Source organism: Phyllobates terribilis, unplaced genomic scaffold, assembly GCF_046119375.1.
Source record: "Phyllobates terribilis strain yellow unplaced genomic scaffold, ASM4611937v1 Scaffold_8__6_contigs__length_399053987, whole genome shotgun sequence".
NCBI classification, from domain to species: Eukaryota; Metazoa; Chordata; class Amphibia; order Anura; family Dendrobatidae; genus Phyllobates; species Phyllobates terribilis.
The window spans coordinates 284000409-284013342 of record NW_027362768.1 but is presented as its reverse complement, the minus strand read 5'-3'; the positions used below and the strand labels follow the sequence as shown (position 1 = coordinate 284013342).

The 12934-nt window shown below is 46.7% G+C and overlaps 1 long non-coding RNA gene across 2 annotated transcripts in view; it reads right to left on the bottom strand.

The window, feature by feature from the left end:
* Window positions 1–12934, bottom strand: part of LOC141157285 (uncharacterized) — a 108216-nt gene that overhangs the window by 23234 nt on the left and 72048 nt on the right. For both annotated transcript variants that reach the window (XR_012247777.1, XR_012247776.1), the window contains one exon: window positions 11677–11800. This is a non-coding gene — a long non-coding RNA (uncharacterized lncRNA). The remainder of the gene's footprint in view (window positions 1–11676; window positions 11801–12934) is intronic.

The following is a 12934-nucleotide window of genomic DNA, read 5'->3' as shown; positions in this document are numbered from 1 at the left end:
GCTAGGCCTAACTTGGTTTCTGTTCTGCACCTGCTGACTTGGTAATGGGGCCTTCTGTTGGAGATCACTCTCCCTATTCTTGGGGTCTCCGTGATTCCTGACCCTGGTACGTATCAGCTTTTGGTGATCCTGGGACATGTAGTTCGCCAGGGGTTCCGTTTTTTTTCTACTGGTCATGAAGATCCACATAGACTCGGACCCGGTGTCCGGTATATGCTTCTGGGGTGAGCTTGTAAAGCTCCTCAGCCCCCTATGTTACTCTCTTCCACTTGCCTTCGGCCTACTCGGGGCCCTCACTAGGCTACGCACACTGCAGCCGGGACGCTGCTCTTCTTCGCCGCTCTCAGAGTGTCGGCACACTCCTAGCTCTCTATCCTGAGCTCTGTGAGTTCTAGTCTGGACTCACTCTACAGACTATACTGAACTCTTTCTGCAGGAACTGCTAGGCTCTGGCTCGACTGCACTGACTCCTTCTGTGTCTGAGCAGGAACTGCTGAATCACTGAGCTGCCTAGCTCCACCTTCCCTATTTATATCCCTATCGGGCTCCCTCTTGTGGTCTGAGGTGGAAGGTGGAGGTGTGTGTATGCTGTGGGGGCCTCTTGTGGAGAAATCCGGTAATGCACCCCTCTAGGATCTGTGGTACCAAGCGCAGCTGGGCGTCACATGAATATGAACTACAATTACTATAGCTAAACAAATACAGTCAAATGAAAGGTTCAACCAGGATATTTGTACAGTGCATCAGGGAGAATTACAGTAACTAAACCTTTTTTTTATTTTACACCTTTTTAAGATAATTTAAGGCTTGTCCCCAGACACATGACATTTTTAGCTCACCAGTTGTCGGGGTAAAAGAGAATATATATTTTTTGTAACTTTTATACTTTTGTAACTTTTATACGCTTTTTTGCTAATGTACTAACCACCATTTTGTGTCTTATAACAATAAGCTTTCCTTGCTACATATTACTCAAATCGAAACTTAAACTAAGACAGTTCCAGTGTTGCCAAGACTTATTCCAGAGAAACGAAACAAGATTATAAGCTGACGGCTGCAATATCTGCCCAGAGACTGAGATAAGGAGATGTGGACCAATCAGGAGTGGCCAGACACTGGACTTTCATGGCTTACCCTGCCCCGGACAACCCCCTTCCCCCTCCCCATTATGTAGTGTATTTAGTTTTGTGTATGTAGGAATAAACACAGAACATTGCTGAGAACGTTGTCTGTAGTAGTCTTTTGAGCATGCTCTGAGTTTGAACCAGCTTGTTGTCTGACTCATTCTTTGAATGGTTGACCCATGCTCATAGTTTGAATTTGGAGTGACTGGAGGACGAGTGGAATGTCATCACGACCCCCACAAATGGCGCTCAACATGCGGCGTGGCTAGCGGTACGCCGCCCTCCCGGACCCATATTGCTGACTTCCCTGGTGGTGACCGCGGTGGCTGAATTTGAGGCCTGATCAACCTCCATCGAACACGGTAAGTTGAGATGTATTTTATATGTCTCACTTGCCTGTGTGTCAGCCGCAGCGGTTCCTGTTGGGTTGTCAGGTTGGATCTGGGTGGGTGATCGGTCGAGTGGTGAGACCTCAGGCGTCCTGCACCACGTCCTGAACCAGCAAGTGTTAAAACGAGTAACGTCGCATGCCTGCGCGTGCTCGTGTGCACACCACCTCCTCCTCCCCCGGTCACTGTACTTTTCTTAGATAGCTGCCTCCCGTAACTGATAGTCGAAGTTTCAAAGCATTCCTGAATTGTAGTGTAAGGGAGAAAGAATCTGTGACGAATTGAGGAGTGCTCTTCGTCTAACACAGAGACTGCTGTAAAGTCAAGGTTAGGAAACAGTGTATTGAGGTGTCTCTACACTGTCGGGTGGTGCTGTGGTAGGAAAGGAGATAGATCGAGGTGTCTCTCTATCTCAACAGTGTATTGAGGTGTCTCTACACTGTCGGGTGGTGCTGTGGTAGGAAAGGAGATAGATTGAGGTGTCTCTCTATCTCATCAGTGTATTGAGGTGTCTCTACACTGACGGGTGGTGACCTGTAGTCAGGGTGCCGTGGTGAGTCGCACTGTAAAGTCGCCATTCAAGGCTAGGAAAGGAGTTAGATTGAGGTGTCTCTCTATCTCATCAGTGTATTGAGGTGTGCTCTACACTGAGGAGTGGCGACCTGTGGACTGCACCAGTGATCTGAGTCGCGACAGATCATTGCATTCTATAAGAAAATGTTGCGTATATTTAAATTTGAAAGATCTCGTAAGTTGTGGAATGCTGCTGTGGGAGTTAAGCCAATTAGTGGAGTTACGGGAAGGCAAGAAGGCAAGAAGAATGTTAGGAATTTGTATAACATGATAAGCTTATCCAGTACAGGCAGGCTTTAACTTTCAGTGTAGAAAGAATGTGTTACACAGAAATTGGGAAAGCTGGGTGAGGACTTCTGCACCAGGCTCAAGCACATCTTAGAGTAGCGAGTGATTTGAAGTCTGAAGGCTGGAAAAAGGTAGATGGTGTGGGGGGGACAGTGAATGCCGAGCCTTTGTTCGGATACATGAAAGCTGCAGACTGTGATTTGTTATGTGCCCCCAAAATGGCCGTTGCACCTTTGATGCCTGTCACTACACCGAGCCCTCAGCCACCGCCCTATAATGGTACCAACAACAAATCACCGGAGGAGTGGACGTGTCGGGGGTGTGGAGAGCAAAACCCACCCTGGGCGGAGTTCTGCTGTGTCTCTGGGGCGGGCCGCCCATGGCACGATGCCCAGCCTGCCTCCAAGAACAATCCCACTCCACCTCCTCCCTCCAACGGCCATCTTACTACACCTTTTCCTGCCTCCAAGAACAACCCCACTCCCTCTCCTCCCTCCAACGGCCATCTTGCTACACCTCTTACTTGTTGTGGGAGGCCCGGAAAGCCCCAATCCGGCCTATATCCACTACTAGATCCGTCCGGTGCATATTACCAGCCACCAGCACAGGTGGAAAAGCCCGCAGTCCCAGAGCACCCATCTGAAACTAATGTGACACCCTCTGCTCCAGTCCACGATGCTGAGACGCTTCCCCTGTTTCCTATGGGAGTCACTCACAACCCTGGGGATATCCTCCTCAACTCCCCAGAATTTCAGGCCAGACTGCTCTCCCTCCGCCAACATACTGTTACTCAAGACGATACGGAGCCAGATGAGGGATGGGCTCAAGATACTCCAGCCCCCCCCCTCCTTTACCCCATACGTCTCCTATGGCATCCTTCACCCCACATCCATTACCCGTACTCCGGCCCTTGCTCCAAGCAACTGCTGAAAGAACACCACCCCCCAGCCTCTCAGAAGTTTGGGACCCCTGCCGCTCCCGTAATCTAGTAGACCCATCAGGACGCCCTGTCACTCTGTCAATAGGCTATGGTGACATCCTTACACATCGGGTGGGGGCCATAGTCAACCCTGCAAACACCTGTATGAGCCATGTTGGAGGATTGGCTCGCAAAATTTCCCTTGCTGCTGGTTCTACTCTGGCTGCAGAATGCCAGACTCACTTAGCCGAAAACGGAGAGCTTTCAAAAGGCCATGGATTCCACAAAAGCAGGATCTCTTAGTACGTATGAATCCGGCCTAGAATACATGAAACAGTTAAAAGCCTGGGCTCAGAATCGCTTGTCAGATGAAGCTGGGTCTGTACAAGATGTTCAACAAGACCCTGATGAATCTGTGGAAAGATATGCTGCAAGACTCAGCATGCATTTTGAGGATCTCGGATACAGTCCTCACGTCAAGACGCAGGCCGTCCTCTTGGTTCAGGCCCTAGTAGATGGCCTACAAGACGCTCTCAGAGATGAAGTCCTGAGAGTACGGCCCGAGATTCGTTCTTCTTCCTTTAACGACGCGGTGGACATCGTTAAAGCTTTTCAAAAATCAATGCTAAAAATGGAAAAGGATACTAAGCCAAGGAAGAAAGCCGCTCCTGCCATGGTATATCAAGCTCATGAAAGCTACCCACCCCCTGGCAACCAACATGGAATCAAGTGGGTAATGGTTAAAGGCACAGGTGATGATACTCCTCCCACATATAGAAGACAAGACAGAGGAAATGACAAGGGACCATCTAGAAACAGAAGACAATCTCATGATTCTGGAGGACGAATGTTGTGTTGGGAGTGTGGTAGCCTTGACCACATCCTCAGAGACTGTCCAACCCGCAGACAGTACCATGACCGGTCGTTCCGTGACGGTCCACACAACCATGGACCTTCCCGTGAACCATCTCATCCACGCCAATGACGGCTCGGTCAACCAGTGTCCACTTTCCCGGCTACGCATCTCACGGCCGCCTGTGGGACTGTCACTTTACAGGTGGACCAACCACCACTGGAGTTCCTGGTGGACACTGGGGCGGCCACATCTGTCATTTCCTCTGCACAGCTCCCTCCTTCTGTATCCCTATCACCGGATACCCTCACCTGTGTTGGGGTGGAAGGCCAACATATTTCTTCTCCACTCACAGTCCCTGTGTCTGCAGGACCGTTCACCGGAGTACTCACAAGATTCTTGGTCTCTGAAACTTGCTCTGTCAATCTGTTGGGAGCCGATCTCTTAGAGCGGATGAAGGCAACAATTACCTTCGGAAACCATGGTATGGAGCTTCTTTTGCGGGACCCTCATTCTGAACAAGGGACTGAAGACCGCTGTGTTCTTAAAGCCTTCCCTCTCATGATGATGACCATACAACCTCACACTCTTCTTGATACCTCACTGTTCCCTCACTCTCTGTGGTCCAGTGGGCCAGAGGACTTCGGCCTCCTGCAGGTTCCCCCGGACCGAGTACACCTCAAGCCTGGACATAGGTACCCACGGTTGCCACAATACCCCCTCAAGGCTGCACAAGAACAAAGCTTGGGTACCCAATCAGGAGTCCTTGTCAGATGTGTTTCTCCATGCAATACACCCCTCTTTCCTGTAAAAAAGAAAACCGCTCCGGGAGAGCCTCCAAGATACCGGTTGGTTCAGGATCTCAGAGCCGTCAATGCAGCTACCATTTTAGAAACTCCAGTGGTACCCAACCCAAACACCCTTTTGTCTCAGGTGCCTCCAACGGCCACCTTGTTTACGGTGTTAGATCTGGCCAACGCCTTCTTCAGTATACCCTTACATGAAGATTCGTGGTTTCTTTCTGCCTTCACCTTTCAAGGAGCACAGCTTACATGGACCAGGACTCCGCAAAGAGCCCAGAACTCTCCTAACCAATTCACTCATTCTATGAAGTCTATTCTGGAGCCATGGGTTGAAGAGAACCCTCAGGTCACCCTTCTACAGTGTGTGGATGATCTTTTACTCTGTGGCACTGAAGAAAATTTGCCAGAGATGTCAGCATCCCTATTCTGGTTTCTTCACTCAGCTAACTGTAAAGTCTCGAAAGGCGAAGTCCAATGGTGTCTGCCCAAGGTCACTTTCCTCGGACATTGTATATCACAAGGTGCTAAACATCTGACTGAAGAAAGAAAACAAGCCATCATGGATATCACCTTCCCAACCACCTATTCCGCTATGCAGACTTTCCTTGGCCTCATCACTTACTGCAGGCAATGGATCCCTGATGCCTCAAAGCTCATGCAACCTCTGTACGACTGTCTCAAGAATGAAGGCTCAGTTTGGCTTCATGCTAAAGATCCACGTGTTTCTCATCAACACAGACTATGTTTTGACCGCCTTAAACAGGCTGTTGTCTCTGCCCTGGCCTTGGGCTTACCAGACTATACTCAGCCATTTCACCTTTTTGTCTCGGAATCGGAAGGTCATGCCTCTGGAGTTCTAGCACAACGCTATGATCATAAGTATCGGCCTTTGGGCTACTACTCAGCCCGCCTGGACCCTGTCGCCCGAACTGCCCCCACGTGCCTTAAGGCGGTCCACGCTGCTCACATCCTCCTTGACAAGTCAGCTGATATCATCCTTGGACATGATCTAGTTATACAGGCTGGCCATGATCTCTCGGCTGTTCTGCAACAAACATCTCCGAAACATCTAACCAACCAAAGACACCTGCGGCTGCAGTGTTCCCTATTGTTGCCCTCCAATATAACATTTATCAGATGTCTGACTATCAACCCTGCCACTTTGCTTCCACCTTCTAGGGGGGAAGGTGAAGAGGGTGAAGGTCCATTGGTGGAACCTCATGATTGTATAAAAATTTTGCAGGAAGAGACTTCTGCTCCAGAGAATATGGTGGCACATCCGCTCGCAGACCCTGCCTTGCACCTATGGACTGATGGATCCCGTCTCGCAGACCCTCAAGGGAAGTTCCACACGGGATATGCTGTCACAACGGACCTAACAGTCCTCAAGGCTGAAGCTCTACCACCATACATGTCTGCACAAGAAGCTGAACTTGTGGCTCTCACAGAGGCCTGCCACCTGGCAGCAGGAACAAAGGCGAATATATATATACCGATTCCAGGTATGGACATGGAATTTGCAATGATTCTGGACTCTTGTGGAAGTCTAGAGGATTCATCACAGCTGCAGGTACACCAGTGAAACATGTCTCATGGATTAAGGCCCTAATGAAGGCCCTGGAACTACCCATTCAGGTTGCTGTTATCAAGGTCAAGGCTCATGGAAGACTAGATTCCAGGGAAGCCAGGGGCAACCACCTAGCTGACCAAGCAGCCAAGACTGCAGCAGTAGAGAATGTGTCATCAAAGTGGCAGGAAAAGGAAGAAGAGATGGGGGAAACCCTGCAAACCGTAGCTGTGGCGCTCACTAGAGCAAGAGCCAAAGAACAGCCGGCGGAAGACCATACAAGTCCAGCGGAGACACGAGTGGAATCCAGGGGGGTCAGGATGCCTGAAGAAAAATTGTGTGAGGAACAAAGGAAGACCCCCACTGAAGAAGTTAAGCAATGGAAAGCGGCAGGAGCCGTGCTGGCAAGTCGCAAAGATTCAAAGGTCAACTCGACTCTTTACCAAGTGGATGGGAAGCCTTGCTTGCCTAGACGCATGTACTCAGCTGTGGCATCATGGGCTCACGGGCCTACACACAGAGGAAAGAATCAAGCCTTGGCATGTATCAAGAAACTGTACTTTGCACCCGGAATCTCTTCCACTGTGACTGCGTACTCAAAATCCTGCTCTGTCTGCGCTACCTGCAACCCAACGTGTACGGCACGGGTCCCTCTCCAACACCTGGCTAAACCAGACTACCCTTGGCAGAGAATACAAGTCGACCATATCCAAATGCCTAAAGCAGGAAAATAGGAGTACGTTTTGGTAGCCGTGGATATGTTCTCAGCTTGGCCCGAGGCCTACCCGGTTGTCAACATGACTGCTAAAGTCACAGCCAAGAAACTGATCACCGAAATTGCCTACAGATTTGGAGTTCCCCAAGTCATAGAATCGGATCAAGGACCAGCTTTCACAGCAAATATCTACGAAGAACTCTGGAACATGTTGGGAACAGATTTGGGCCTCCACACTCCATACCATCCTGCCAGTTCAGGCAAAGTGGAAAGGATGAATTCCACACTCAAGACCCAGCTCTTGAAAATGACCTAAGATCATCCCCTCCCCTGGCCCGACCTACTCCCCATTGTATTGTATCATATCACACACACTCCTCAGGCCAAACATGGGCTGACTCCCTATAAAAATTTTGTTTGGGACCCCCACCCAAGATAGGAGAGATTAGGCCCCAAGAGTTGTCTGAAACACATGATAGAGTGGTAAAATTTGTGATTGCCTTGTCTAGAGAATTGACTAACACCCGCTCTCCAGTATCTGCTTCTCTCCCAGAATCTACAGGTGATGCAGTACATGATTTCATCCCAGGCGATCTAGTGTATGTGAAGAAGTTTGTCCGGAAAGACTGCCTCCAGCCGCAGTTCGAGGGACCGTACACTGTGCTTCTCACCACCCCGACGGCTCTGAAGCTTGAGGGCAAGAGCACCTGGATTCACGCCTCCCACTGCAAGAGAGACAGAACGAGTCTATAAAAGATGACTACCTTCTTCTATATCCTTTCCATATGCTTACTGTCTGTCCCAGGGTGGACAGCTACCACACAGGGGTAGATACCTCCTTCTTCTCAGGTTGGTTGGGAGGGCTCAAGGGATTCCTCCAACAAGTTTGTCTAGTAATGGGAGGTCTACTAGTATTGGGCCTGGTGGTCCTGTGCTGCATAGTCCCCTTATACAGGAAAAATATAACCAATGCTGTCCCAACCTCCGGGACCTTTCTGAATCAAGAGAAGATATGGAGAAATACACTCCTTTGAACAAGTCTGACCAGCCCCCCCATGACAAAGTTCAATTGAGAGATTTAGTTTAGGGACAGTTGGGAGAACTCCATGTGTCACCCAGGATAGGGCTCGATTGTCTGGGGGCGTCCCATAAGGGGGCAGCTTCTAAGATGATTGGGTGAAGAAATCCACCTCCCCTCTCCCCACACATGGACAGTCTCAAAGGCCCCGAAGCAAGGGAAAGCTTAGTGTTTAGGGGGGAATGTCGGGGTAAAAGAGAAAATATATTTTTTGTAACTTTTATACTTTTGTAACTTTTATACGCTTTTTTGCTAATGTACTAACCACCATTTTGTGTCTTATAACAATAAGCTTTCCTTGCTACATATTACTCAAATCGAAACTTAAACTAAGACAGTTCCAGTGTTGCCAAGACTTATTCCAGAGAAACGAAACAAGATTATAAGCTGACGGCTGCAATATCTGCCCAGAGACTGAGATAAGGAGATGTGGACCAATCAGGAGTGGCCAGACACTGGACTTTCATGGCTTACCCCGCCCCGGACAACCCCCTTCCCCCTCCCCATTATGTAGTGTACTTAGTTTTGTGCATGTAGGAATAAACACAGAACATTGCTGAGAACGTTGTCTGTAGTAGTCTTTTGAGCATGCTCTGAGTTTGAACCAGCTTGTTGTCTGACTCATTCTTTGAATGGTTGACCCATGCTCATAGTTTGAATTTGGAGTGACTGGAGGACGAGTGGAATGTCATCACGACCCCCACACAGTAATCATTCATTCCATTCTAGAAGTGGTTGCAAATTCTAAATAGTCTTTCCACACACTGAAAGGCAATAGAATATTGTTTTGTTTTGATTGTTTGGCCTCTGTGGCAAAAAAGGCAAATTTAAAGAAGTGAGTCCTCCTAGATAATCCATCCCTGCGGAGTGAACCATTAACCTGCTCCCAGTTAATAACTGTGCATACCATATTAATTGAATGAAACATTGGATGCCAGAGAAAAGAGGGAGATATAGAGGTTCTTAATTATCTCTCCTCGGCAGATGCCTTAGCTCTTGTTATGTCTGTGCTAGCACTGAGAGGCACTTGTGTCCTGCCGTTCTCTGATATAATGTTATAATTTATTTTGTTGCAAAGCCATGAGTCAAGAGCAAGCCTAAAGTATCAGCATAAAGTGGTACATGCAGACAGGAGGATTAGGCAGTAGATGTTAATCTCTATTTGCATCAACACTCTTGCCACATAGATTTTGACTTATTTTGTTTCTTCTATGTCTTACATTTCTATACATATTTTCTTACTTGGAAAATATAGCACCTGATATACCCCTATCGACAAACCCTACCCCAATGCCTCAAACAAGGGACACATGGGGTCAGTCACAGCCTTATTTAATAAAGATATAATAATAACCACCCATAGAGCACATATCACCATCCTCCTTGACTTGGCATTCCAATTCCTTCTCTTCAGAGATCCTCAGAGCTCTCTTCCATGCCACATATCACTTTCCCTTTCAACTGACTTAGAGCAAAATTCACAAATATACAACCCTTCACCTTCTTAATTTTCTGAGGATGTTTGAAGTTCACTTCCAGATTATCCTACATTTCCATCTCTGCTAGTTCCTGCCTTGAGCTGACCTTTTATTAGAAAGTGCCCTGTGCAGAGTTTTTGTAATAATTCCTCAAACAAATTTAGCAAACAAATCAAAGCAAACCATTTTGTTAATGTGGTCAGTAAAATATACCCATTTAGCAACATGGAGTATTAGAAATGGCCATCATACTGTGTTTGGAAGCTATAGAGGACATCATGCTGTGTGTGGGGCTAGGGGGTAAATCATACTTTGTGGAGGCCATCATACTATGTGCGGAGTTGTGATGGCTATCATACTGTGTGGGAGGCCATCATACTATGTGGGGCCATCATGCTGTGTGAGGGAGCTGTGAGGTCCATCATACTGTATTGAAGCCATCATACTTTGTGGGGGTGGTTGTAGAGGCCATCATATTGTGTGATGTGGGCTTTGGGGGCATCATACTGTAGGGGTGGCTGTGACGTCCATCATACGGTGTGTGGGTGACTGTAGGGATATCAAGTAGTTGCAGCATCAGGGGACATTATTAGTTTCCTGCGGCACTCAGGAGACAATATTGAATGTTAAGTAAGCACTTAAGAGGCTTTATTACATTATAACAGCACACAGGGTATTATACTTGTCAAAGTAGGACAAAGGAAGCATTACTATTTTTTAGGGGGAAAATGTGAGCACTGTCACTTTCTATGGCACTCAGAGATGGCATTAATGTTATGGTGGGGGGAATTTTACCATCTAAGGAGCACCAAGGGGGTGTTTTACTATGTAAAGTGCACAGGAGTGGGCACTATTATGTGGGGCACAAAGATGAAATACGGCAACAGCAGACTGAGCATTGGGGTAGTAAAATGATGGAGAGTTTGTGGTGGTTGGGAATAAATGACGACAGTACTGGAAATGTGAGAAAAAAAAGTGTTTCTGTTTTAAATTCCACAGATGAGTTGTGGATGTAGAAGTTGACATTGCGGTCTGGGCTAGATGGAAAAAATAGAAAAGTAAACGACTCCATCAGAAATAATGTCGCCTGTAAGTAAACTAACATAACTGTATTGTTACCTCTTAATATGTTCTGCTGAAATGGTATCTACTACTATATGGTCACTGTATTGTAGTAATATAAGTCTTGTTTTTTATATAGTGTTTTTTTTCAAAAACAGCATTGTCATCGGCTGAGGTTCGCCTTTCCTCACTATGATTAATGTGCACTACAGTAGTTCTAAACATGGTTACCTAGGTTAGACGCCACTCAGATGTTTTTCAAACACTTGATCTGAACCCTTAGCTACTCCTCAGACCCACAGCTTTTAAAAGCCAAAAACTACATAGATAATGGAGGTATTCGCATTATCAGTGCAGTTTCAAAGATTAGACATGGAGAAAGACCTTTGGTGACTTGATGGCCATGTGACCAAAGGTCTTTCATCCTATGGGAGTATGAAGCATCTGGAGATGAGGGAGCATGGTAAGTTCTCTACACTTTCTGTGTATGTGTGTACTGTATACTGTGTATGTGTGTTGTATATTGAAGTGTGTATATTTTATGCTTGTTTTGTGTGTATGTATATGTATGTATTGTTTGTAAGTTTAATGACACGTGTGTAACATACAGTGTGTGCAGCATACAGTGTGTGTGACATACAGTGTGTATTTGTGTAACATACCTTGCGTGTGTATGTGTGTAACAGTGTGTGTGTGTAACATAAAGTGTGTGTGTTTGTGTGCAGCATTCATACTTATAAATGCCGCACTTCAATCATTGTTCTTGGCAGTTCTTGTGAAACCACGCCAAACGGTCAGTATCCCTAGTAAAGAACTCGTGCACTTACCATGGCTTTTGTGGGGGATGATCAGTCCCAATTCCAGTGGGGGAGGCCGAAAGCAAGTCTCTCTTTGTGGACGTCCAGGGGTGGTGGGGCGTCCCTGGTTAGGGATCCGAGTCACGGCACCAAGCTGTTGAGGGAGGGCAGTAATGACCCTTCACGGTTGACCAAGTGAGTGTCGAATTATTATGTTACAAGGTTGATTGCGCAATCCAATAGAAAACCAGACGGAGGCAAAGCTCTGTAGGGGGGATTCAAGAATCTTTAATCCCGTTTATTTCTACTTAGCATTTTATATTGTTTTGAGTTTATCAATAGCCAATCACCTACAGCTACATACTACAAGCTTGAACCAATGTTAGTACAATTATTACGGAAATACACATATGGTCATATTATCGCTAGTTCGGTGTACGATGGAAAGCTACAAGGTTATACATCCCGGCTCAGACTAGCTGGATAGCAGGAGCAGGGTGTCTCATAGAATGTTCCTGAGAGAAAAGGTTAGTGTGGGAAAGTTGCATGTGAATCAAGAGGAAAGAAGGAAAGAATGTATGTTATGCAAAGAGTATAATAACATGATTTTGAAGCAAGCAGACAAAATGGAGTTGCCATAGCATGAATATCAATATGTCCTTTACAAAACTAGTAACCTACAGGCCAGGTATTTAAAACTCTGTTTTCTCCGTCACAAGGATCACATATACGTTGTCAGAAAATACTGCCATTTCTGGCGTCCATTAAATATTTCTTTCAGTGTGTCAGTGAATCAATTCACACCAGTTTGCTGTTCAAACTAGTTACCTACAGACCAGGTATCGAAAACTCTGTTTTCTCCGTCACATGGATCACATATACATTGTCAGAAAATACTGCCATTTCTGGCCTCCATTAAAAATCTCCTTCAGTTTGCTGTTCAAACTAGTTACATACAGGCCAGATATTTAAAACTCTGTTTTTTCCGTCACACGGATCACATATATGTTGTCAGAAAATACTGCCATTTCTGGCCTCCATTAAAAATTTCCATCAGTGAAGCAATTCACAGCAGTTTGCTACTCAAGCTACTTACCTACAGGCCAGGTATTTAAAACTCTGTTTTCTCCGTCACACGGATCACATATAAGTTCGCTCCAAACTCAGTCAATTGTAGTGAGCGTGGAAGATACTGTCCTCCATTTAAATTGGGCAAGGCACGTGGCAAGGGACGGGGAACTGGACGTGATGGTGATGGTGCATGCAGAGGCCGAGGACAAGGCCGTGG